Source organism: Stegodyphus dumicola, chromosome 8, assembly GCF_044657685.1.
Source record: "Stegodyphus dumicola isolate Sdum_Otavi_A_Nest chromosome 8, ASM4465768v1".
Lineage (NCBI taxonomy): Eukaryota > Metazoa > Arthropoda > Arachnida > Araneae > Eresidae > Stegodyphus > Stegodyphus dumicola.
In genome coordinates, this window is record NC_140775.1 from 26464476 (window position 1) to 26488280 (window position 23805).

Below are 23805 nucleotides of genomic sequence, written 5' to 3' on the forward strand. Positions count from 1 at the left end.
CCATTACCTAAGGTAACTCATCTGCACGTGTTACATATCATATTTATGACGTAACACTCAGGAGCTTAAACAAAGTTCTAACATTAAGTGCTATTTTTAAAAATCTTATTAAAAATAATTTTTAAATATTTATTCATAATAGCAAAAAGATCAGTTTACTTCAAATGAAAAGTAATTGTGCAATTTTAAATTTCTCAAAATTTTTTTCTAGCTTTAAGCTAGCCATATTTCAGACATTATTTTATATCAAAGCAATAATTTACAGAAAGCAAGCCAATTTACGCTGTACTCCACTTTGCCTAAATTACAGCATGAAATTTACAGAAAGAATTTTTTATAGCACTTGATGTTTTAAGCATCTAGCCTTCGCATTTCCCCCCTTTCTCTAATTTAAAAACAACTGAGAACTTCCTATTTAGCTTTCATACCACATATGCATGCGTGAGGAAATAATTCTCATCATGACATACATGAGAGGGAATAAAAAAGATTTTAGTTTTTCTGCAGTACTTGCACGTTTCACGTAACAAGGATGTCAACTTTCAAGATTTGGGCTGAATCTGACGAATCGGAGTTTACCACCCTCCGCTGGACTTAGAAACCCAGATTTTTCGAATCCATCCAATCAGCATAACATGCTTTAAAAAGATCAAAAAAAATTCTGGAAGTTTTTATGAATTATGCAAAAGCGAAATTTTAATATACTTCTCCGTAATAAATAACCTCCAATTGATATACATAGGTGGACTCAAAAAAGTTTTTGGATTTTTATACTTATATAAATAAAATAGAGAAAATTCTAATAGTTTACTTTTTATGATTTCTTTATATCTGCACGCACTTTTCACTTTTCACTTTAATGAGCGTCTCTAGGCCTCTGAAAATATTATTTACCTGTCGTCCTTTAAATATTTCATTAGAACTTCTTTCACGGCATCACCTTCATTAAATTTCTTTCCGTAAAGATCAGATTTCAGTTTGGAGAACAGATAATAACTATACAAAGATCTAAATCTAGATTGTTAGGGGGTGGTTAATGAAAAATTCGTTAAAGTTTTACAAAATATGAAATCGTTAATAAAACAAACTCCAAATTTCAAATTTGAGCTTTCAGATGCCCATATTCGCAGTAGGATTACGTCATTCAAAATTGGATGGCTCTAGGGCTTTTATCACAATGCGAGAAACATACATACGATTATGCAGATTCTTCATTATTTAATTTCTTCAACTATTAAACAGAGCGATAATATTGGGTGGCAACAGTTTGAAAAGTGAAACGGACATTCAGAGTGATTCGACACAAAATCGCAAAACGAAAACAATAGTCTCTCAGGGACAAAGGCCCTTTGCACTGCCCACCCCCCCAGAAAAAACATAATTTATCTAACAAAATTTAATTAAATTAATTCATTTATTAATTTAGTTTTGCCACAACATGTCTGTAAGATAACCAAGCAAATTTTTATTCGTTAATGCAGGATCTACTTGCACGTGGGTAAATTCAAATATTAGGTGTGCCGTATTTGGCTTAGACATGTTCGATAATTTCACAAAATGTTAAAAAAACATTAGAATATAGGAACATAACGGCTGACTACAATTTGCTTTATAAACCTTATAAACCACGAATTAATCTATTTATAATATATACCTATATAGAATAATACCTATATAGAATATTTTTTATTTTTCATATAAAATAAGTGTTATAAGAAATGCAGGTTTTTTTATAACTAACATTTTATAGCACTAATTTATACAGTTAATTTAGAGTTAAGCTAACAAACATTTCGATAATTTTCCATATGAGAAATTTTAGATAAATAAACATCTATGGGAAACTTTAAAAAATTGAAATTTTCCTTTATTGTTACAGCGGCTCATTTAAATTAAACAGGAAAGTTATTTTAAAATTAAATTACAGATTAAAATCTTATGAAATCTTCAATAAATATTTATTTTTTGGCTGAAAATATTAGCAGTATTTTTAAACTAAAAATATTCTACACTTTGCTTTCCATGTCATAAATAATGAACTTTTTTCATCTTTAAATCAAAGTTTTTGTTTCAGCTTGACACAAGTTTATAAATTTTATTTAAGAAAAAATTTTCAGCATTTAACAGCCCTTTCCTGTTCCTCCGGAGAAAAAAAAAATGCTTAAAGAATTCGGGGCTAAAGAATTTTCCCGTTTAAAACATGTACGTAAAGTAATTGTTTTAGGAAATACACTTAGATGATCATCGAAAAATGTTTAAAGTGTTTTCGAGCATCTAGTTATATTTTACAAGATAATATCTTATGTAAAATCTGAATTTGGCTGAGTAATTAGAAGCAACGAATAGTAACTCATAATTGTGGGTTCCAACTTTCGAGCGCACACTTACCAAGCAGGATCTAACTTCAGCCTAAAGTAATCGCAGTAAAAACCGTCTTTTCTCCTGTCAGCAGGGCAAGCCTAGCCGGCCAAAACTCTCACTCTTCTATTCGTAAAATTCTAATCTTCATAGTAAAACTGCTTGTCACTCAAAATTTATATAAATTCTAAAATGAGGCAACCTTCTGGCGGAAAGAGACAGAAAGAAAAGAATTAAATTAAATTAACATTTCTTTAGTAAACTTAAGCTTAAACACGACATTTTTTTGCTGATTTTCTGCTTTTCTCTGCCTGTATACGTAGGATTAAAAATTTCTTGCCAATTGTTTAGCAATAAGGTCCTCTGGCATACCTGCAGTGCCTATCTTATAAATAAATTTGAAATTTTTATCGGTCAAATTGTATGCGTTCATTTTTTTCACCGTTTAGTGAATAAAGTGATACGTTAATTTGTTCAAAAATTTTTAAAACTAACTTCGATTAAATTTGTGACTAAAGAAGATCTTACGGAAAACAAATAAAACTACATTTGCAGCATGCGTATGGTGATTACTGTCTTTCATCTTCTACAGCAAAAGTATGGGTAAAACAATTTCGCACGGGCCGAAAATCCGCACAAGATTATTTTCCTGAACATCGACCATTTGTGTCGTTGACATCAGAAGATATTCCTTGTATGCAGGAGGAAATGTTGCGGGATAGGATATTAAAATTTATACAGAATGCTGGAAGATTGTATCTATCTTAAACAAATGTTTTGAGCAATCTGCATGAACATCTTTATATGAGCAAAGTCTCTGCAAGATGGGTCACCCAATTTTTTTCAGTAGTTACAAAAAAAAAAAAAAAAAAAAAAAAGCAAAAATGCAAAAATAGTAAAAGTGCACTTAAACAAAATGTTTATAAGGAGTTCAAAAGACCTCTTCCCTCTCACATGACATATTTAACTTTAAGAGATTACTGTTTGTTCTCCAAATTGAGATTTGACCTTCGTGGAAAGAGATTTAATGATGATGAAAAGAGCAGTTATGAAGGTATTGGCTGGCTGGCAGTTGGATATTGGCAGTTATGAAGATACTGGCTGTTCATGGCTGGCTTTGAAGGAAAATAGGTTTCTTTTTCAGAGGCATAGAATTATTTATTAAACAATATGGAAAGTATGTGGAGCTTCAAAAAATAATATTGAAAAATAAACTATTAAAATTAAAAAAATTTCTTTTAGAAATGTACTAAATCGTAAATTTAAGATCTACTAAGGTTATGTCCTTTAGAAACTGAGTTATACAGAGAAAAATTATTCTCCAGTGAAAACGAATTCGATTGGGTAAATAACTTGTCTGGATTTCTTTTTATTGGACTAAATGACAATTATAGCACAATGTGTAAATTTGATTTTACGGTTGATTAATAACATTATTTTTTGGTAAGCCCCTTCAACTGGTAGACACTTTCTTCTTGAGCATTCGTTGGGAATGGTCGAATCCTTCCGTTATTCAAAGTTTCAAAAGTGGCTGAGTGGTTAAGACTGTTGAATGCTGGAAATTCGAAACTCGATTAGAATCCGGACGAACTGGCTGGCTACATGGCTGGCTTTCGTGGTTTTCCTCATGTATTGAGTGGCTAGAGCCGATGTCTCTTAAAAATCCTCCACGAAGACATCTTTTCCTCTTAGATTGCCGTTGTATTCTTTCCCACTTTCAAATAGGCAAAATCCTGCATTATTAAGCCATCTCATTACCGAGAATGTTTCTCAGGCTGTTCCAAGGTGGATAACCGACATCATACTTGAGAAAAGGTGGGCAAAGACAACATACGTACAGTCAACCTTGTGGAGTTATGTCAAGCGTGTGGGAGTCGAACAGACACACTTGATGCCAGACTAGCGACTTTATGCTAAACGTTTCAGCTAAACGTCTTACTGCCATTCTTCTTACAAAGTTTATGACAGGTCACGGTGCATTTCCTGTACGCTTCCATAGGTTCAATGTCTCAGAAACAAACATCTGAAATTCAAGGTTCCCCAAAACATTACATCTTCCATTGCCCATTGACAGACTCCAATCATCTGTTTACGCTGTTTTTAATTATTTTTAGCCCAAATGCTCTCGAAATGTGTATGTGTGTGTGAATGAAAAAAATGCCTCTTTGGACGTAACATAAAATCTGAATATTTGAAATTTTATTCTTTACTTTGTTTATTTTTCCCATAATTTTCTGAACTTTCCCAGCACTGACAATGCTTACTTCATTGGAGCATTATTAACTAATAAACTTATGAACATTCTAAGAACTGTTAAAAATTTTAAATCAGGAACTAACATACAATATAGAATAACAATGCATTCATCACAAAGCAGCAATGTACTCTACTTTATATTTATTTTTTTTTTACATTTCTTTACATGTATACTTTTATTTGTGAATTTGTTTGTATTCATGAGTATTATATGTTATGTCCATGTATACATTGTAAGTTCATGTTGTATGTATATAATAGGTACATGTTATGTTTAATTTTATGGTATATGTATATATGTTATATTTTATAATTCTACGAGCAAACCAAAGAAGCCGCTCTGTACCAATGTATAACTGTAATCAATATAAAAACCATTAGCTATGTAAAACGTATGCTCAAAATACATAAACTTCTGGAGCGGCACTCTTGTTGCCCTTGGAAGGTGTTGCTCTGAACAAGAAAGGATGCGACATACCAGGTGTCCATGCCCTCCGTCACCAGTCAGCAGTCAGCCTTCGTTTGCCATTATACCGTCCAGAGCAATTTTGTATTAAAAATGAAAATTCTAAAAAAATGTTTTCAGATTTTTATAATATTTGTAACAAATAAAAAGTCGTACACATACGCTTTTTTTTTAAGGATTAATTAACTTTTATATATACATTTCTAAAATAAATGCATTAAATCGTTTACTTATCCATAATTTTATTCTAACGATCTGTAATTTTGTTATTACTAGCGAATAAATTACTTAACTGTTATCTGACTTGAATGGTTCACGTTCTGAAATCTCAACCTGATTCTGTTAAAAGATTATTCTTTCGGACTTGAAATTATTTTTATGATATTAAAAAAGATTTATTCCCACTAAAATTATATTTTCCCTCTTTAAAACCGACTTACAGTAAAAACAAAAATATGGTTCTTTAATTACACGGTCTGCTATAATATATCTCTTATTTGAACAGTTGTAACCCAATTTCGTAAAAACTGAGTTGACATTTGTGATGTTTGTTTCATCAGAACATCTCTGTCCTGAAACTTCCTTATCAGTAATTCACATTGGCTGAGACATATGCTTCAAGTTCAGACTAAAATCTATCTTACGTTAGAACAAAAGGAATAAAAATAAGAACTGTGATCACTCTATGTATCTCAATGACTGCAACATTCTTTTGCAAACCAAGACATTCCAAATTCGTTGATTGTTACATCACATTTCTAGCAGTGGAAGCGAGATTAAATCAGAAGTCGATCGCCCTTATACTGCGAAAAGTAGAAAATGATAAATGTAAAAAAGGAAAGCAATGCTAATTTTAAAATATTGCAAAATTCAACATTACAATGATGGTGGTTTTCAGAAAAGTATGCATTTTAATGGAGATCTGCACTGAATCTTTCGTCTTATATAAGCGATATGACATTATTTTGCCATATTTAAGTAATACTCGTATATTATAAATAATGTAATAGCTGATATTAAAATAATTTATTTTGCTTATAATTTAAAATCATTACTATAAATTGATTTAATTTTATTTTACCTGCTTAAATGTGCAGTCGTCGCTAGATGGTGCAAAGTATTTCTGTTGTTTTATATAAAGCTATCAATGTAAATTTGTTAGAGAAATGCATAGAACTCTTTTATAAATCAACTTCAGTTGAATACGGGAAATTACGTTTGAAGGCATTCTCGTTATTAAATCGGAATTAGAATAAAAAGCGGATAATATCTTTCATAGCTGAATATCAAAGCATTCTATTTAAGCATAAAAGTCCTGCTTTCGAGACTCGTTCGTAACAAAATCATTGAAATTTTAAGATCACTGGATGGATTGAAATATTTTTTCAATCTGATATATTAAATTTATTATTTAAAATTTGATTAAATTAAAGCTCACTAGAGCTTTCTTTCTACGGAAAAGAGTGCTTTTTTAAGGAAAAATTATCCCAGGTAATTCATTCGTATTTATTATACACATGAGGGAAACCACGAAAACTCCAACTCCTGATCGGCCGAATGTAGTTAATTAATCTCATAAATAATTATACTAAGAAATGCTTTTAGATGCCATTTGCATTTGACTAAGTTTCCTCCGTTTGCTCAAAGAGTTCTAAACTGCTTAAGGTGTATAAAATATGCGATTCAGCTCTATTGAAGATGCTTATACCAAACAAAGCCGTTTTCCTAACTTTTTGCAAATGTATACCAATGCCCAACAAAGTGTAAATTATTTTCTGTGGTTATCCGTACCGTCCATATTCCATTCAAACTATATTGTCGAAAAAACCTCATCAGTAAATACAGAAATCTGAGTAAACTCATAACTTATTGTACCCATGAGCCACCAATTTTATAGTAAATGCAGCAAGCGGTCCAGAGGCGAATACCAAGCGGAGAAAAAGACTATGACACCCGAAAACTCGCAAATATGATAGATCCTTTAGACTTCCGAGTATAAATATCTTCAGCAACGGTTGCTTTGCTTTTCCCACATGGAACCCTCTGAAAGACAAGACGCCCAATGAGTGGGAACCCCCAGCGAATTTTCGAACAAACATCTCATTCATCAACTCCCGCTGGTTGTTTACTCTCGCATCTCCTCCCCCCGGTGGTCATCCGGTAGACGTAGGGTAGACAGATGATGTGTCGAGGGGACGAATGACAGATGACCCTTTACCTACTGACCTCTACTTGGAAGATGATAGCAGGTAAATATAGGGTGCATCTGGGAGACTTTATTTGCCTAGAAAACAGACTTCTCCGTAGCGGAAGAGGTATACGATAAACTCCCAATTATCCGTGTGCAAATTATCCGTTTTGTGGATTATTTGTGCATTATCTCCCCAAAACGCTATCAGGTTGGTGCATAAATATATATTTTTTTAAACTTTTTGGAAGAAACTAATGATTTTTAATGAAATGAATTCTGTTTCATTCATGGATCAAGAATGTCGACCCCTAGTTGGAAGTATCTGTCAAAGAAAGCAAAAGCATTAAAATACTCTCCGCTATACTAAAGTCTGAAAATGTAAATAGGCATCATAACTTTTATCAGTTGTCTGAATGAATGTTAACTTAGATCTCAAAAAGAGGAAACTAATACATTTTTTCCCAGCCAAGAAACAACAGAACATGTGTATAAATTTATAGTTATTATTAAATTATCTTTATGCTGTATGTAACTCATTTAAAGCTGAAGAGAATTCATCTTTTAATGATATCCGTGAAATAAATTCAGTTTTGAAAGGTCATCGTTGGATTATCAATGCATTTTTCATTTATTCGTGTATATCCTCCTTGAGTACCACAGGCAATCGTGAGTTCAGTTTATTTATGTGCATATTTTTTTCTGAAAATTCAATCATAAAAGTTGATTGATAGAATAATAATTGAAAAATAATTTTACTCCTAAACTTCCAAAATTCTGCCAATTACCGAGGGTGTTAACACATTTTTAGGACCATTTTGGAGCCGTTTAATTAATATTTAGAATGTAAAAAGCTATTTTTTTAACTCATTTGCCTGACAGCCTTTTTTCTGGACTATAAGTTTGCATTATGATTTCTATAAGGGTTTTTCGTAAAATATCCAAGGATATTAATTTCCATTCTTCTTCCGCTACTTTCCATAGTCCATCAATTGTGATGGGTTTGCCGTTAGAAAGAGCTGTTTGCAAGAGACCAAAGGCACAGTAGCCCATAAGTGAAAGTTAAGGGACTTCACAAAAATACAACGAAAAGGTATTATAAGGTATTTCCTCCCTCCTTCCTGCATGCTTTCGTGGTGTAACGGTTAGCACACTCGGCGCGTATTCGAGAAGTCCAGGTTCGAGTCCGGGCGAAGGCACTATTCATTTTTCATGTCCCCTGCTTCAGACTCCTAATGACTCTGCAGTATATGTACAATACTTGCATCAGGATTAATTTTTTCAAGGTATGTAGTGGTACGGTTCGTAGTATAACTTTTCACTTTGCCTTGATGAAATTTCACTTTTTGAAACCCACTGGGATAAAGAAACGGAAATTCTTTTGTAAATATCGGACGTTAAACTTTCTCTTGATAATAATTTGAGTTGATTTTTCCTGCTAAATAGTTGTCATACGTGTTTTTTGAAAATCGTTCTGCCTTAAGCCACATGTCTCGGCAAAAGCTGGTGAGGCATTATGTTTTTTAGTTGTTTAATCTTGGTTTTTTTATTTTATTTATTGTTACTAGAGATGTATTTAATGACTTTTCTGAGGCAGCGGAGTTTCTCTTGTTACTAGCTATTTAACTTCGCAAAATATCATAAAAAATTACATACTATTTTTAATGTTTTCGCAAAAAAGTTACATACTATATAAAACATTAAAAATAGTATGTAACTTTTTCGAGTATTCGTTTGGAGACTTCTATTCATGCAGAAGTAATGACTGACGGATTTTCCCTCTTCAATTAATAATGTTGTTTATTTTAAAATAAAAATAATATCTTTAAAAATTTTAATTCCATGTATTTCAAACCATTTTTGAATTATGGAATAGGAATTTTTCTCTTCGGAAAACTCAAAAATAACTTTTGCAATCAATGTTTATATGCGACATTTTGAAAGAGGAATAAATTAAAAAAAAAATCAGATGCATTTTAAATAATAAACTGTTGTCAGATATTTTTATTCCAAAATATTTGCTTTTTTCTTAATTTCTTATTGAAATATTCAAAAAATGTGTGAACGCCATCTATATACTTTAAGATGCAATAAAATAAGAAAATTCCAAAATTATTAACCCTGAGAAAAGTTATAAAAGGGTTTGGTGTTAATTGTAACTTCCCTTTCTTGATGCATGTTCTTATTCTCATCGCTCAGGCGGCCGATAAAGAATTTTTTTCAACTAAGTTGTTTCAACTATGTTGGTGGTCCAGAGACTTGTCTCCCGAATCCTTGCTTCATATGTGGCCAAGTTTCGTTTACCTTAGAAATTTGATACGTTTGTCACGGGTCAAAAATGACTGAACGACTGTTTCGAATGGTCATTTCCGAATATCTGTTTTGTCCATCGCAGCAAATTGGTGTACACCTATTCAGCTTAAGATCTTTTCGATAACCATATGAGGAGATTTGCTCCGCTGATAATCGTGTTCCCTAGAAATATGATCACGCATCTGTAGCAACTCTGGAAATAAAAGAAATGAAAAGAAATATATAAATAGGAATAATGCAGAAAGCCTTATTTAGCACAGAGTTCTTTCATCACTAGCTTGCTTCAAAAATGACGACAGCATGTTTTCTACAAACGGTCCTATTGTTTATAAAAGCGTATTACTTCAACATTGATTGCAGTATAGTCCCAGAGATAATATGGACCAATGCTGCATTGAAAACTTGGAAAAAATGGAAAGGCTGTATTTCTGAATCACATAATATCGAAGATTCGACATTTTATATGGTGCAGTACCACATTTAAGCTTTCTTTGCTGACTAACCGATGACTTTTCTTAGTAAATTACTCACGTAGTCAATCTTGCATATCCCCAGTATTTTTCCTAAGAAATCTGCCTCATCAGTGAACGAATGATTAAGACTGTTGAATACTGGAAGTTAGGTCTGAGTTTGAACCCAGGTAAACGCCTGGCAGCATGGTTAGTTTTTGTGGTTTTCCGTATGTGTAGCACGATACGAGTCAGTTTCTCCTAGGACGTCCTCCATGAAGGCCTCCCTCCCTTAAACTGATAGCCCTTGTGACGTCACCGCCTCGAGTGAGGAAAGAGAAAAATTTAGCACTGAAAGAGCGTAATCTTGCCTTATTTGTTATCATAGTCAGGATGCAAGCTGGAGAGATATGGCTTTAAAGTGCGTATCTTAAAGTAAGAAACTGCAGTTTGAATGGCAGGCTTCTAGCTGCAATATTGAAAGACATATTGCAGTCAGAAACGTGTTTCGCGCACACATTCGTAGTATGGCGCTGGGTCTAGGAAGAAAGTGGGCATTCCCGTATGTCAACCAATCAAAAGAATATTCTGGTTCTCTATGATATACTTAGAGTTCTTTATATTCCTGAGAGGAAAACGTTTCTCAGAAAAGTCTGTAATTGCTTTTCTCATCCGATGGTCTGATAAGGCCATTAAGGAAGTTTCCATATCCTACTATATTCTTACAATATCATTTTAATTTAACACCATTAGAAAAACTGGGCGATCCTCCTGCGCTATGGCTATGGTAAAACAGCGTTTGAGAACAGTGTTGCCAGATATAAATTTTAGTTTAAAGTATAACTAGTAAAAAGAAAGTTATAACTATATAAAATGGTATATTAGTTTACATTAATATAATATTAAAATTAAATAAACTGATATTTAATGAGTATTGATGGCCATGTCTATAATGTAAAATATTATTACCTAATAATCCTCAAAATAACTTACAGACGTCTTCTAGTATTCTTGAAGTAATGGTAGAAGACCTCTTTTGATATCCATCGTAGACAATTATCCTGTTGTTTTGGATTTTGGATAGTTTGTGAATATTCTGAAAAGATTGATTCCGTGCCGTCATCTTGATAAGAACGTATAAAGGGGAGGAAAGGTTAGAAATCAAAATATAAGATAGTTTAGGCAAGACAGAGATCTGCTTTTGATCAAGAAATCTAATCTTCACTCAAACATGATTTACTCGAAATACAGCATCGGACTGAACCAGTCAAAAGCTGTTTTAACTCTCTTTAATGAATTCTAGGCCATATTTTGGAAAGATTTCCAAAAAAAAAAAAAAAAAAAAAAAAAACTGCGTATAATTTAATTACTCCTTTGTTTAAAAGATTTATGGAAAATTCATGCAATATGCGAGAAACTTTCAGAATTGAATAGTTAAAGATTAGAAGATATTGGCATATCTTCTTTTGAATAAATATCTGAAAGTGATATCATTTAGGACAGCGTACGTCATTTTGCTGTGCAAATGGAATTAAAACTACTACTGACCATTCGGTCTGATGTCATAGTTCGAGTAAATTGCATCTGAGTGAAGAACGTTGGATTTCTTGATCAGAAACAAATCCTTATCTTGCTACAGCTTCCTTATATGCAAGATTTTTCATCCTGTCACCTGTTCATCATTCTGTTCTTTGTTTTCGATATGACTTCAACAGGATCAATGTTCTCAGACTATTCATAAACTATCTAAAATTACGCGACAACCTGTTGTATGTATATGACATATATGTCGTATGTGTATGATAACCTGTGTATGACGAATATCAAAAGAGGGCTTCTACCATTGCTTCTAGAAATGCTGGAAGACTTGTGTTAGGTATTTTGAAGATGATTAAGTAATGATACTTTACATTTTAGATCGAGTACTTACTACACAAGCATTTTATAACTGGTTGCATGTTGTGTTTTAATGATTTTCTCAGGAATATTATGAATACGAACCAGGTTGTTTTTAGAAATGTCCAGGTCCTCCTTGATGATATCCACCTTCTTTGGTACATAGCCCTGTGTGTGCTTTTCTCTGTTCAGATAGCCTAAAATTCATCTGAACATGAGCCTAATAATAACACGAATATAATTTTTAATTCGTTAAATAAAATAATGCAGAAAATTCAAAATGCTATATAAGACCAAATAAACTAAATAAATAATAATAATAATAAAAAAAAAAAAAATTGCAGAAAAATCCAAAATAAGAGACCAAATAAATTGTGGAAAAGAAGACAATAATAAATATTATTTTGACTTAAAATGTGCCAGTTGGAAAGCAATCGGAAAAAAATCCTTTAACAATATAAATTTTTTAAATCAGGTAACGGAAGGTTTTGATAAAATATTTGTTGATTATTGGCTTATGAAGCAGGTATGGTGGAATTACAACTTGGTCATATTAAATCATCTGAAGTTCACAGACTCTTTCAGTAGGAGAATCCCAAAATTGTAGTAAGAATCGCACAAATGCTATCTGTATATCGCTATAATTAGAAAGATTTCTCAAAAACATGTAAATAACAAATTTTCTGTAGATGGCACAGCATAGAATTTGAGATGATAGAAGAAAAATTCATGGTGCCAACAAAAGTTAACCAGCTGTTAATTTCTATAAGTGTTTTAAGTTACAATTTTTTACTTCCTTGTACGAAGTAAAAGAAGTAATGTAATCGCGAAAATTTCGGGTATCATATTTTAAAGAACTTGTCCATTTCGGTCGCTCTCGAATCCATTTGAAGCATGTTTCTACGTGACATCTGTACGTGCGGACAGCCATCAAATTTTGAATATTGAAAAAAATCCTTTAACCCAAATTTGAAATATGGAATTTCTTTTATTATCGCTTTTATATTTTGTCAAACTTTAACGAATTTTTGATTAACAAACTCAAGGATTTCAAAGCGAACAATGACAATGTTGTACAGAAAAAACATTTTTATCTCCAACGCGCGAGACAGTGTATCGGAAATTGTAAAGATATGCTTATTTTAAAATTATTTATTATTAAAATTTAAAATTATTTATTATTTATTATTTTATTATTAAAATGAATTTAAAATTGATTTTTAGAAGTTTTTTTTTTTTTTTTTAGAAGTTTTTTTCATCTCGCATAACTCAAGAACGAGTAGCCGTAGAATCTTGAAATTTTTTATATGGGGCTGCTATAACATGTAGCTGTACACTTCCTTTTTTCTTAGCAATCGGCAGCACTAAACATATATATGTAATAATTTAGATGCGTAGTCGTGCTGGCAGAGTGGCAAGACGAGACGAAGACGACGAAACTTGGATTACCATAAATCACCAGTCTTTACACATATCCAATTAATTTGGCAGACACTTATTCAGTCATAATTAAATATTATAAATTTCCATGTACATTAGTTTTTTAAAGAAACATCGTAGGCATTCGAGACGGGGAAGCAAAGCAACGTGCATGTTGGGGTGGCGAAAGCTAAGGAAAGGAATGGGAAAATGAGGTAGTTTTTTGCGCAAAGAGTATTTATACTAAGTCTGATATAATTGTAGAGACAAGTTATGATTGGCTAATTTGAGGTTGTTACATAACATAGAAGGATCTCAAATTTGGAAGAACAGATGAATTTAGGGGGAAAAAACCAAATCTAGAATCGTTAATTTTGAGGTCACCAGTTATTTTTAAAGCAGTTATCGTATTTTCTTATATCTATCGCTATTTCTTATATCTTTATATCTATCGCCTTATATATATATATATATATATATATCCACTCTTACACGGCTCAATGAGCTCGGCTTTTTCAGGTTTTTTAATTCTTATATATTGGTAAATTGTCCATTTTTTGCTTTAAAAGTGACTGACTTATTCTCATGTTCCGGTTAAAGTGTCTTTGCCTTTAGATAATATTCATGCAATAGTTGTACAATTATCAACAGTTTAAAAGTTTGACTTATTCTCATGTTCCGGATAAAATGTCTTTGCCTTTAGATAATCTTCATGCAATAGTTGTAGAATTATCAACAGTGTAAAAGTTTAAGTGGTGCTGCTAAGCCTAACGAGGCCGCCATTTGTTTACAATTGAAACTCTTAGTAGAATACTGAATTAAGTCAGTTGTTGCACCAACGTCTGTGTCTTTTCTCTATATTACAACTTTAATCTTCACACCAGATTTTTTTCAATTGCAAGTCATAAAAACTCTATAAAATTAAATTCATGCTTTTTAAAAAGGTATGAAAGCAGTTTTGCATGATTTTGTGCCCCAAGCAGTCAGCCTATAATATTTGGAAAATATATAACTTATTAACTGAAAAAACCAGTTTTATGAGAAGAAAGTGTCAAATATTAAAAATGGTCGAAGTAGATGACTACGAAACAAAAACTATGAAACAAACTATGACTATGAAACAAAAAGAAATTATTACGAATTATTTAAAACTGAAATACGTGCTTCTTCTGATCAATTACTAAGATTTTTAATTAGGAGGACAAATTAAAGTATTGTTATCGATTTTCTAGAACACAATTAATTTTCTTTACTTGTTCTTTGTTTCGCATAGGACCAGTTTGAACAATACGATATTTTTTAAGAATCTAGGAAACGACACATAATAAAAACAATCGTATTTATAATATGAAATGATTTTCTTACTTTGTTAACATGTCAGTTATGAGCTGCAAACGTTTTAAAAATATTAAGCATACTGAGAAATGTAATTGATCATTTAATTACAAACTAATGCTAAATTACTAATTAACTCAATTAATTAACAGTAATACTATATTAATCATTTATCATCACAGGTAATATTAACCGCAGTTATACCTTACAATTAAATAAAAGCGGAGATTAGAAGAACTGGTCGTATTTTTTCCTCTTTCATAACATTTTTATTTTTAACAGAGCAAAATCTTAATTTCCTGGCTCGTGCCACAGACGACAGGAACAGATGGTCGACCGCAAAAATGATTTTTATTGGTTAACGGCACCCGCCGTCTCTTGGCAGCTTGCCAAATCCGATTCCGTTACAGCACAAAGAATAAAATGCAGCGAAAAGGACGAAACCGAGTTCGCAGTTGTTGATCTCTTTACCTTGAAAGATATAGGGCTACTGCGAATAGTTATTCTTTTTTCTTATTGAAAGAAAAAAAAAAAAAAAAAGGAAGGGGGGAATCTTGCAATGGAGTAAAGCAATTTTAAATGTTGCCTAATACTGAACATATGGTTTCCGTATTCATGCCAGTCTAAGATAAGAAGCTCAACATTTTCTTTTTCGGTACTATTCATGTCTCATATTTTTCATAATTTATTCCCTAAAATTTATTAGCTAGTCAAGTACTTAAAAGTCTATAACCAGCTATCTAATTTAAAGATAAATTTCTGAGGCGAAAGCTGAGCTGATAACCATTAATCAAATCTTAAGTTGTAATTAAACTAAAAGACAGGAAATAAGTTAAAAATAATTATGTCATATTAATTTATTTCGCAATTTCAATCTCGATATTAACATGCAAGACAAATTTAGAGTTTTTTTTTTTTTTTTTCCGAGAGAGAGGAGAGGCTAAAATAAAATGGTTCTACTTGCTGAACCTGATGGCTAAGCCTTTTGCTTCAATTATTTTTTTTCCCACTGTCACTTAAGTTACATTATTTATGCGATTCAATAAATTTTAAGAACTTTTTTTTTATCTAATTACAGCAGCAGAATAGAATGATATACCATTAGACTGTCAATGAAAATGTATAATATTTTGGGGAGTCTAGATTTTTACTTGTTGTGAATTCCAGCTATACCAGATACGTATATTCGATGGCTTCTTTCTTGATGGTGTTATAAGTGTGAAATTAAATTGTTTGAGAAACTAACTTCGGTTAACTTGTTGCTTTATCGGTAATGGCAGAATTCTCACTAACTTATATTGTATTTTAGGCTTTAAAATTGAAAGCCATGACTATTTTACCAATGGATTTCTTCCATAAAATCATTTTAATTTACATGCACAAATAACTACCGGCGGCTGAGTGGTTAAAAACACTGAAATTTTAGCAGCTTGACACATGCTCAAATTACGGCGAACTGGCTGCCTGCATGAACGTTTTCGTTGTTTCTCCCAATATTACAGTATTACTTGTTACAGGTTTGCTCTTCCCACCCAGATATCTTTGGGCGAGTGACGTCACTGGCTCATAATCTGCTCAACAGAAACTACTGTTTTTGTGTTTTCGCTTCTACCACTTCGAAGTCAAGTGATGTCACTGAGCTCGAGCTATGAGCGCAACCTTATTTGACTACTGACCTTGGTTTTCCCCTTTCGTAACGCGAATACGAATCACTTTATGAGGTATTTCTCCCCACTTTTCTGGCAAGTCTCGTGGTGTAGTGGTCAGCACACTGAGCCGGTATTTCAGAGGTCCGCCGTTCGATTCCCGCCGCAGGCGATTGCTAATTTTCCCTCTTTCCTGCTTCAAAAAAATCCTAATGTCTCTACAACGTTTTCATAAAAAGCACGCCACGAAGACGTCCCTTCCATAGTCTTCAAGTGTTTTTGGCGTAATCTAAGTCACCCAACCTTAACACATCAGAGGCGTAGCTAAAGCTTTTGCCTCCCGGGCTGTCCCTGAATTTGCCCTTTCTTGATATACAAGCAAATACTTTTGTCGAATGACAGATAAGGAAATAAATTAAAATTCTAGCCTTGTTTTTAAAGAAAAACTTTAATTCCAACATTTTAAAATTATATTATTATTTTGCATATTCCTCCTTCTTCGCAAAACAATCGATGACAATTAAGAGGTGTACCCGATTTCTCCAGCTGCTGTTACATAAACAATATAGAAAGATTTCTTAAATGAAAAATAAGAATTTTTAGGTCTTAAATACTTCTTAAATGATTTTTATTTAGAAAACTCTTCTCACAACTAATAACACTTACAGCAATTGTGAGAATAATTCACGGTGGTATTACAATATTTGGAATTTTAAGATTGCGTTTTAGAACAAAGTGCAAAAATTCAAAAGTACTGCCCTTCCATGTTCCTGTTTTATTTTTTCTAGCAATAACGGAAATAAAATTCTCAAATGCTTTTCTCTGAAGGAGAACTCTTCTTTATCACTGTCAATGTGATCATAATTCAGTTGATAGTCGTAATTTACAATCAAAAGCTTTGATAGAATCAAAATGATAAAACAAGTTGAAATTTCGAGATGATTTCTTTGAATACTTCATTTAAAGCAAAACTATTTTTCTTCTCAATTTATTTCCATATGGCAATCTTATTGTTTTTCACCTACCGCAACAATCCACATGGTTAACTCATATAAAATAATGTTTCATGTGAAAAATGCCATTCGGGGTACGCTGTTCTCTTCGCCCCTGTAGCTGTTGTTGGTTTGCACATAATTTTTTATTATTGTTTAATATCCTACTCTGTGTGCAAAAATAATTTGAAATTTACATTTTTTCTGCATTCAAAATAAGCGGTATTTATCACTCTAAGATAAAATATGGTGCGTTACATACATTTCAAAGTAACGTTTATATCTGCAGAAGTTCGACAGTTCGGCAATTGGGTGCCCCTTGGTTTTTGGCGATTCCTTTTTGACGCCAAGACCGGCACCAGGAAGGCACAATTTCAAGATGGTCGCTACACAAAACCAAAATAAGAAGTCAAAAAATTGCACAAACTCTGTGTCCATTTACACATCGATCTGTTTTCGCTTAAAAAAAAAAAAAAAAAAAAAAAAAAAAAAAAAAAAAAAAACCATCCTAGAATTGCACAAACTAGGCATTGCGCACTGCCTGAAATTTGTCCATGTACACATCAATCTATTTTCATTTAAATAAAATCAGGAAGCTAAAACAAAGTTAAAACTATCATGGTAACCAGAAGTGAGGTTTCATCGCCAAAAATTAAAAAAAAAAAAAAAAATTGCCGCTAATCGAAGGGGCACCCAATTCTACACTAAAGCCCTGGCATCCTATTAAATTTACAAACGTGTAAGGTTATGTGTTAAAATAACCCAGTTACCGTTTAGTCTATTTTCAGCAACTTCGACTAGAATGCAGATTAATTAAAGTGCAAATAAGCGACAAATTCTTGAGTTTAGGAAACCAGTTTTTGATAACCGTAACGTAAACGTAATCTCTTTCACTTCCCTACTCTTTGAATTAGTCTATAAGCTTTAATTTCGGCTGACTGCAATTGCTTGGCGAGTACTTGAACCTCAGCTTATTAGTAGCAGCTATTATTTAGGTTCGTTTTAATTCGTATTTCAGCATTCAGTTTGATTTGAATGTATGTTCTGAATGTAACTAATGGAGACTGTTTTTCTGTTATACACCCGTGTTTTGCGTAATCGTCAGGGTGACATGCTATTAAATAGATTTAATTTTATACCTTCATACTGAATTTGTAATTTCTGTAGTTCGAAAGCAAGTGGAACAGTAAGTTATATCATTGCTCTTTACGGTTATAGTAGCATTTGCAATTAATGTATTGTATAACCTTACAAATTAAGTTTATGAATCGGTAGAAATCGGCTAAATTTCTTGTTACACGTACCAAGCTATTTACAAGACATTTCAGAAATAGGAAGTTCCTGTTTTATTAATTTTTATAGCAATCGGTTGCAATTTAACGGTTGAAACTTTCAAGTTAATAGTCCTTAAATTGTTTTGAAACTGATGGTTGAGGAAAAGAGGTTAACTACTTGAAAGGGTAATTTTCCCGCTTCTTCTACGAATGCTTCATAGGAGTTTACAAACCATCTGGTGTTCTCCCCCGCATGCAAAATAATAATAGAAAATGCGCATGCGCGGACCCCCCCCCCCCGGTTCCCCTTTTACTTCATACAATTCTGGTTCGTACTGACATTCCCTTATTTTTTTCCCTTTTTTCAATAGCTCTTCTTTTATACTCTTTGAAGGCATTGTCTTGCTTTTTTGAAGGAGGAATCTTTGTAGAAACTTTTTCCCTCTCTTCATTTCCACCCCCAGACCTTTTTTACACCTTTTTTTCGCATTTTTTTCCGCATATATCCGAGCGCACTGCGTTCCGTTATCCACGTGAACAATATTCTAGCAGTTTTGTCTATTCTCGCACGGGGGTGCTTCTATACACCCATACAACACGCACGTGCGAAAGAACACATACGTTTGTTCGTATGGTTTTGTCGTTCGCGTGCTGACACGTGGCCTTTGTAAGAAAATTTTTCTTTTTCTTTTTTAACTATATCCTTTTTTCCTCAATAAAAACAAATTTACGGATGTCCGAGACCTGTAAGTTTGGTTCCGGACTTAAAAAATATGGAGGTCAATGGATATAAAGTACATTGTTGACGTCTGTTGTGATTTGTTTCGTATTCTTTACAAGAGCTGATTGTGAGAAAAGTATTAAGCGAAATACCGGATATTTAGAGTTTCAAACTACTCAAAAATCAAAAAAAGTATTGTTGGTCTGTAACATGATCAATCAATTCGAGCGGATATATTATAGTCACGCAATAGAAATATCAGATTTTGAGATTATAGAGCGTTTCGAAAAAATAGGTTTGAATGAAAACGTGCAAGATTAGCTTATGACATATGTGGTACATTTCACATATGGTATATAATCGTATGCATCAGGTGTGTCTAAACTTCGCCACACTCCAAGTTAATAGTGCTACATGTTAAAATTCAGTAACTATGAAGAACCATACGTAAATTTACCAAGATCGGCAACTATACAACATTTAGTTCAGGAAAATATATTCCTACTTCCACTTTGATATCAAAGTTTTGCAGTTTTGCATAATGAGTTAGATATTCTATCTATCTTTTTTTTTTTTTTTTTTTTTTTTTTTTTTTTTTTTCCCTCTTCCCCTCTTTCTCTCAGAAAGAAACGCCAGGCATTTTCTTCTACACTCATGTCCATAAATTAAGGATAATTCGGAGTCACGCGGAAATCGAACTCTAAAATAAATATATCGCCTGTAAAATCACTACACACATCTTCAAGAAACATATGCAAATTTCAGGAAGTAACCAGATGACACCGATGGTACGTCACAATGACGAGAGTGTAAGAGAGTGATATATAAGGAATACAGGCAAAGAAGTAAAATTGTTCGCAGGCGCTTTATAAGCATTTCAGTGCAATAACCGAATAGTTATGACACAAAGGACGCATTTGGATGATTTTTTACGTGGCAAAATTATCGGCCGTCTGGAATGTGGGCGTACTCAACTGGAAGTATCAGACGAACTTGGATTTGCCCAGACTGTCATCTCCAGGCTTTGGTAACGATTTTAGGATGATGGTAATGTGAGTAGACGTTACAGCACAGGTCGCCCCAGAGTTACAACGCCGAATGAGGACCGGTATTTGGCAGTTACTGCCAAAAGAAACAGGCAGAGCACAGCCTCAGACCTGTCTCGTCAGCTCTCTTCAGCCACTGGTACGACAATTTAAAGGCAGACCGTGTACAGACGCTTATTGCAGATTGGTCTATATGCTCGTAGACCTGTCAGATGCGTTCCACTTACTGCAACTCACTGTCGCCTGCGGTTAGCCTGGAGTAGAGAGCATGTATTGTGGACACCGCAACAGTGGGCTTGTGTGATGTTTACCGACGAGTCCAGGTTTAGCTTGCAGTCTGATTCTCGCCGGTCTTTCATATGGAGAGCTCCAGGTACCCGTTATCACCAAGAAAACATCATTGAACGAGTGCTCGTTTGGGCGTTTGGAGTGGAATTATTCTGGGTTCCAGAACTGACCTGCATGTTCAAATTGGAACCATGACAAGCCAAATCTATCGGGACGTCATTCTGGAACAACATGTACGTTTGTTTCGGGGCGCCATGGGCGCACAATTTGTGTTTATGGATGACAACGCCCGTCCTCACCGTACAAACATCGTAAGCGAATGCCTTCAATCGGAGGATATCACCCGTATGGACTAGCCAGCATACTCACCGGACTTGAATCCAGTAAAGCACGTGTGAGACATGCTTTGCAACGAGTTGCAGCCCGTGAACCTCCTCCTACAATTCTACCGGAACTTCGGAGAGCATTGCTTTCTGAGTGGTGTAATATCCCCCAAGATCAGATCGATAATTTGATACTCAGCATGCCTAGGCGTTGTACGGACTGTATTGCATCGTCTGGGAGACATACAATGTATTAACAATCATACCAACCATGTAATATTGTTTTTTTGTAAACAGGATTTTTTTTGTAATTTGCTCCAGGGAGAAAAAATCGCTAATTTTTTTAATAATATCAAACATATAGCATCTTTTTAGTCCAAAGGGATTTGAATCCCGAAGGACTATTAGTTTCGTTTTGGCATTTTGCGTCGGACTCATAATTGTCGGTTCACTTTTCAAACTGTTGCCACAAAATGTTAGAGTCCTGCATTATATTTGAAGAAATTAAATAATGAAAAATCTGCATAAATGTATGTATATTTCTCGTATTGTGATAAAACAACGGTACATAGAGTCATCGAATTCTGAATAACGTAATCCTCGAACGAATATGAGCATGTGGAAGACCAAATTTGAAATTTGAAATTTGTTTTATGATCGATTTCCTATTTTTTAAAACTTTGACGAATTTTTGATTAACAAACTCAAGGATTTCAGAGCGAGCAATGGCAACGTTGTGCAGAAAAAACATTTTTATCTCCAGCGCGTGAGTCTCTGTATCGGAAATTCTAAAGATATGCTCGTTTTAAAACTATTTTGCGATATTGCTGTTGCACTGGATCTTATGGTTTAAGTGCGAGGAACATGATATTTAATAAAGAAAGGTAACACACAAAATGTTAAAAAACGCCCCTTTGGACGTAATTTAAAATCTGAAACATTTCAGATTTTTTTTTTTTTTTCCTCTTTACCTTTTCTTTAATGAATAAGCTTTACAAATAAGTCAAATTTGTTTTGCTTCTAACTCTTCCTTTGCCTGATTTTGCATTATCCTTAATTTATGGACATGAGTGTAGTTTCATATTTTCTTTCCTTTCTACCCCGATTCGTGTCGTTACTGTATATCGACTTTAATGGAAGTAAACTGAAAATGACAGAATACGTGAATATAATTTTATTAAAGTGAAAAATAACCTGGTAATTTACAAAATAGGGCTAACGAGTTTACTTTGTTCGTCTCTCTGTAATAAATAATAGAAATAAATACTGTGGGTAGAAACCTCAATAAAATATTCTAGAATTATTTAAAATAAGTTACCAGCTTATAAGGAATGTTCTTCTTCCTCATCACATTGGTGTGCCATGTAATTGGAAGCATGTTCAGCTACCAAGCTACGGCGGGGAGTTCGGAGTTCAAATTCCAGTGAGGAACTGTTAACTTTTTTTTATTGCTACTCCAAAGGGACTTTGTCCCTGAGGGACTATTGTTTTCGTTTTGCGATTTTGCGTCGAATCATTCTGAATGTCAAACTGTTGCCACCAAATATTATCACTCTGTATTATATTTGAAGAAATTAAATAATGAAGAGCCTGCATAAATGTATGTATGTTTCTCGCATTGTGATAAAACAACGGTACATAGAGCCATCGAATTTTGAATGACGTAATCCTACTGCGAATATGGGCATCTGGAAGCCTAAATTTGAAATTTGGAATTTGTTTTATTATCCATTTCATATTTTGTAAAACTTTAACGAATTTTTGCTTAACAAACTCGAGGATTTCAAAGAAAGAAATAACAATGTTGTACAGGAAAAACATTTTTATCTCCAGCGCATGAGACTGTGTATCGGAAATTCTAAAGATATGCTCAATTTAAAATTATTTTGCGATTTTGCTCTTATATTGAATTTTATGGTTTAAGTGTGAAGAACACGATATTTAATAAATAAAGGTAATACACAAAATGTTAAAAAAAAACGCCCCTTTGGACGTAATTTAAAATCTGAAAGCTTTCAGAATTTTTTTTTGGGGGGGGTGGGGTGGGGTGGGTAAACACCTATTTGCTATACAAACTTAGCAAGGTTTTCACATAAAAAAGTAATAACTCGGTTTTTCTACACAACTAACATACAGATAAAAACAAATCCTGAATTATTTAATTAATTCACTAATTATAACTGAATCATTAGACACGTTCTGTTTTTTCAAGGAAAATTACAACTAAACATGTTCGTAGTACCATTCACTAAGTTACATCAAACAACGCGAGGTGTTGCTGCATTTCTCTTTTCTGTTGTCAGTATCATTATAGCAGTAAATAACAAAAGTGTGTAAAAATTTTTTCTATATATCGCATTGTTTTAAAAATGATTGGTTGTTAAAAGAGTGAGCAATAGTGTCATTTCTCTTTGAAGTTGGAATAATATATAAAAAAAATAAATAAATAAAAATAAAAAAAACTACATGATCCTCATTTAAAAGGCCAAAGATCCACAAGTGGCTCGTGAACGATTGTGTTCCGTTCAATGATTATGTTTCGTTTCGATTATGTTCCTGATAAGGCTTTTTCTAAAAAATCGTAAAGGCTAAGAATTTTTTAATAAAAATGAGTAACTTGAAAAAAACTTAAAATAAAACTGAGTTACTCGAATATTAACCCTCTTCAACGTTTACCGTAATTAATGAAATATTTTTGGAATACTCGCTAGGATAAGTGTGAAATGAAAGAAGTGTCCAAAAATGCAAGAACCATTTTAAAATTAAGTTTTGTACCGAATCAAGATTTCCAAAGGAGGACTAAAGAAATCAAAATTAATTCTAGATTGATTATAA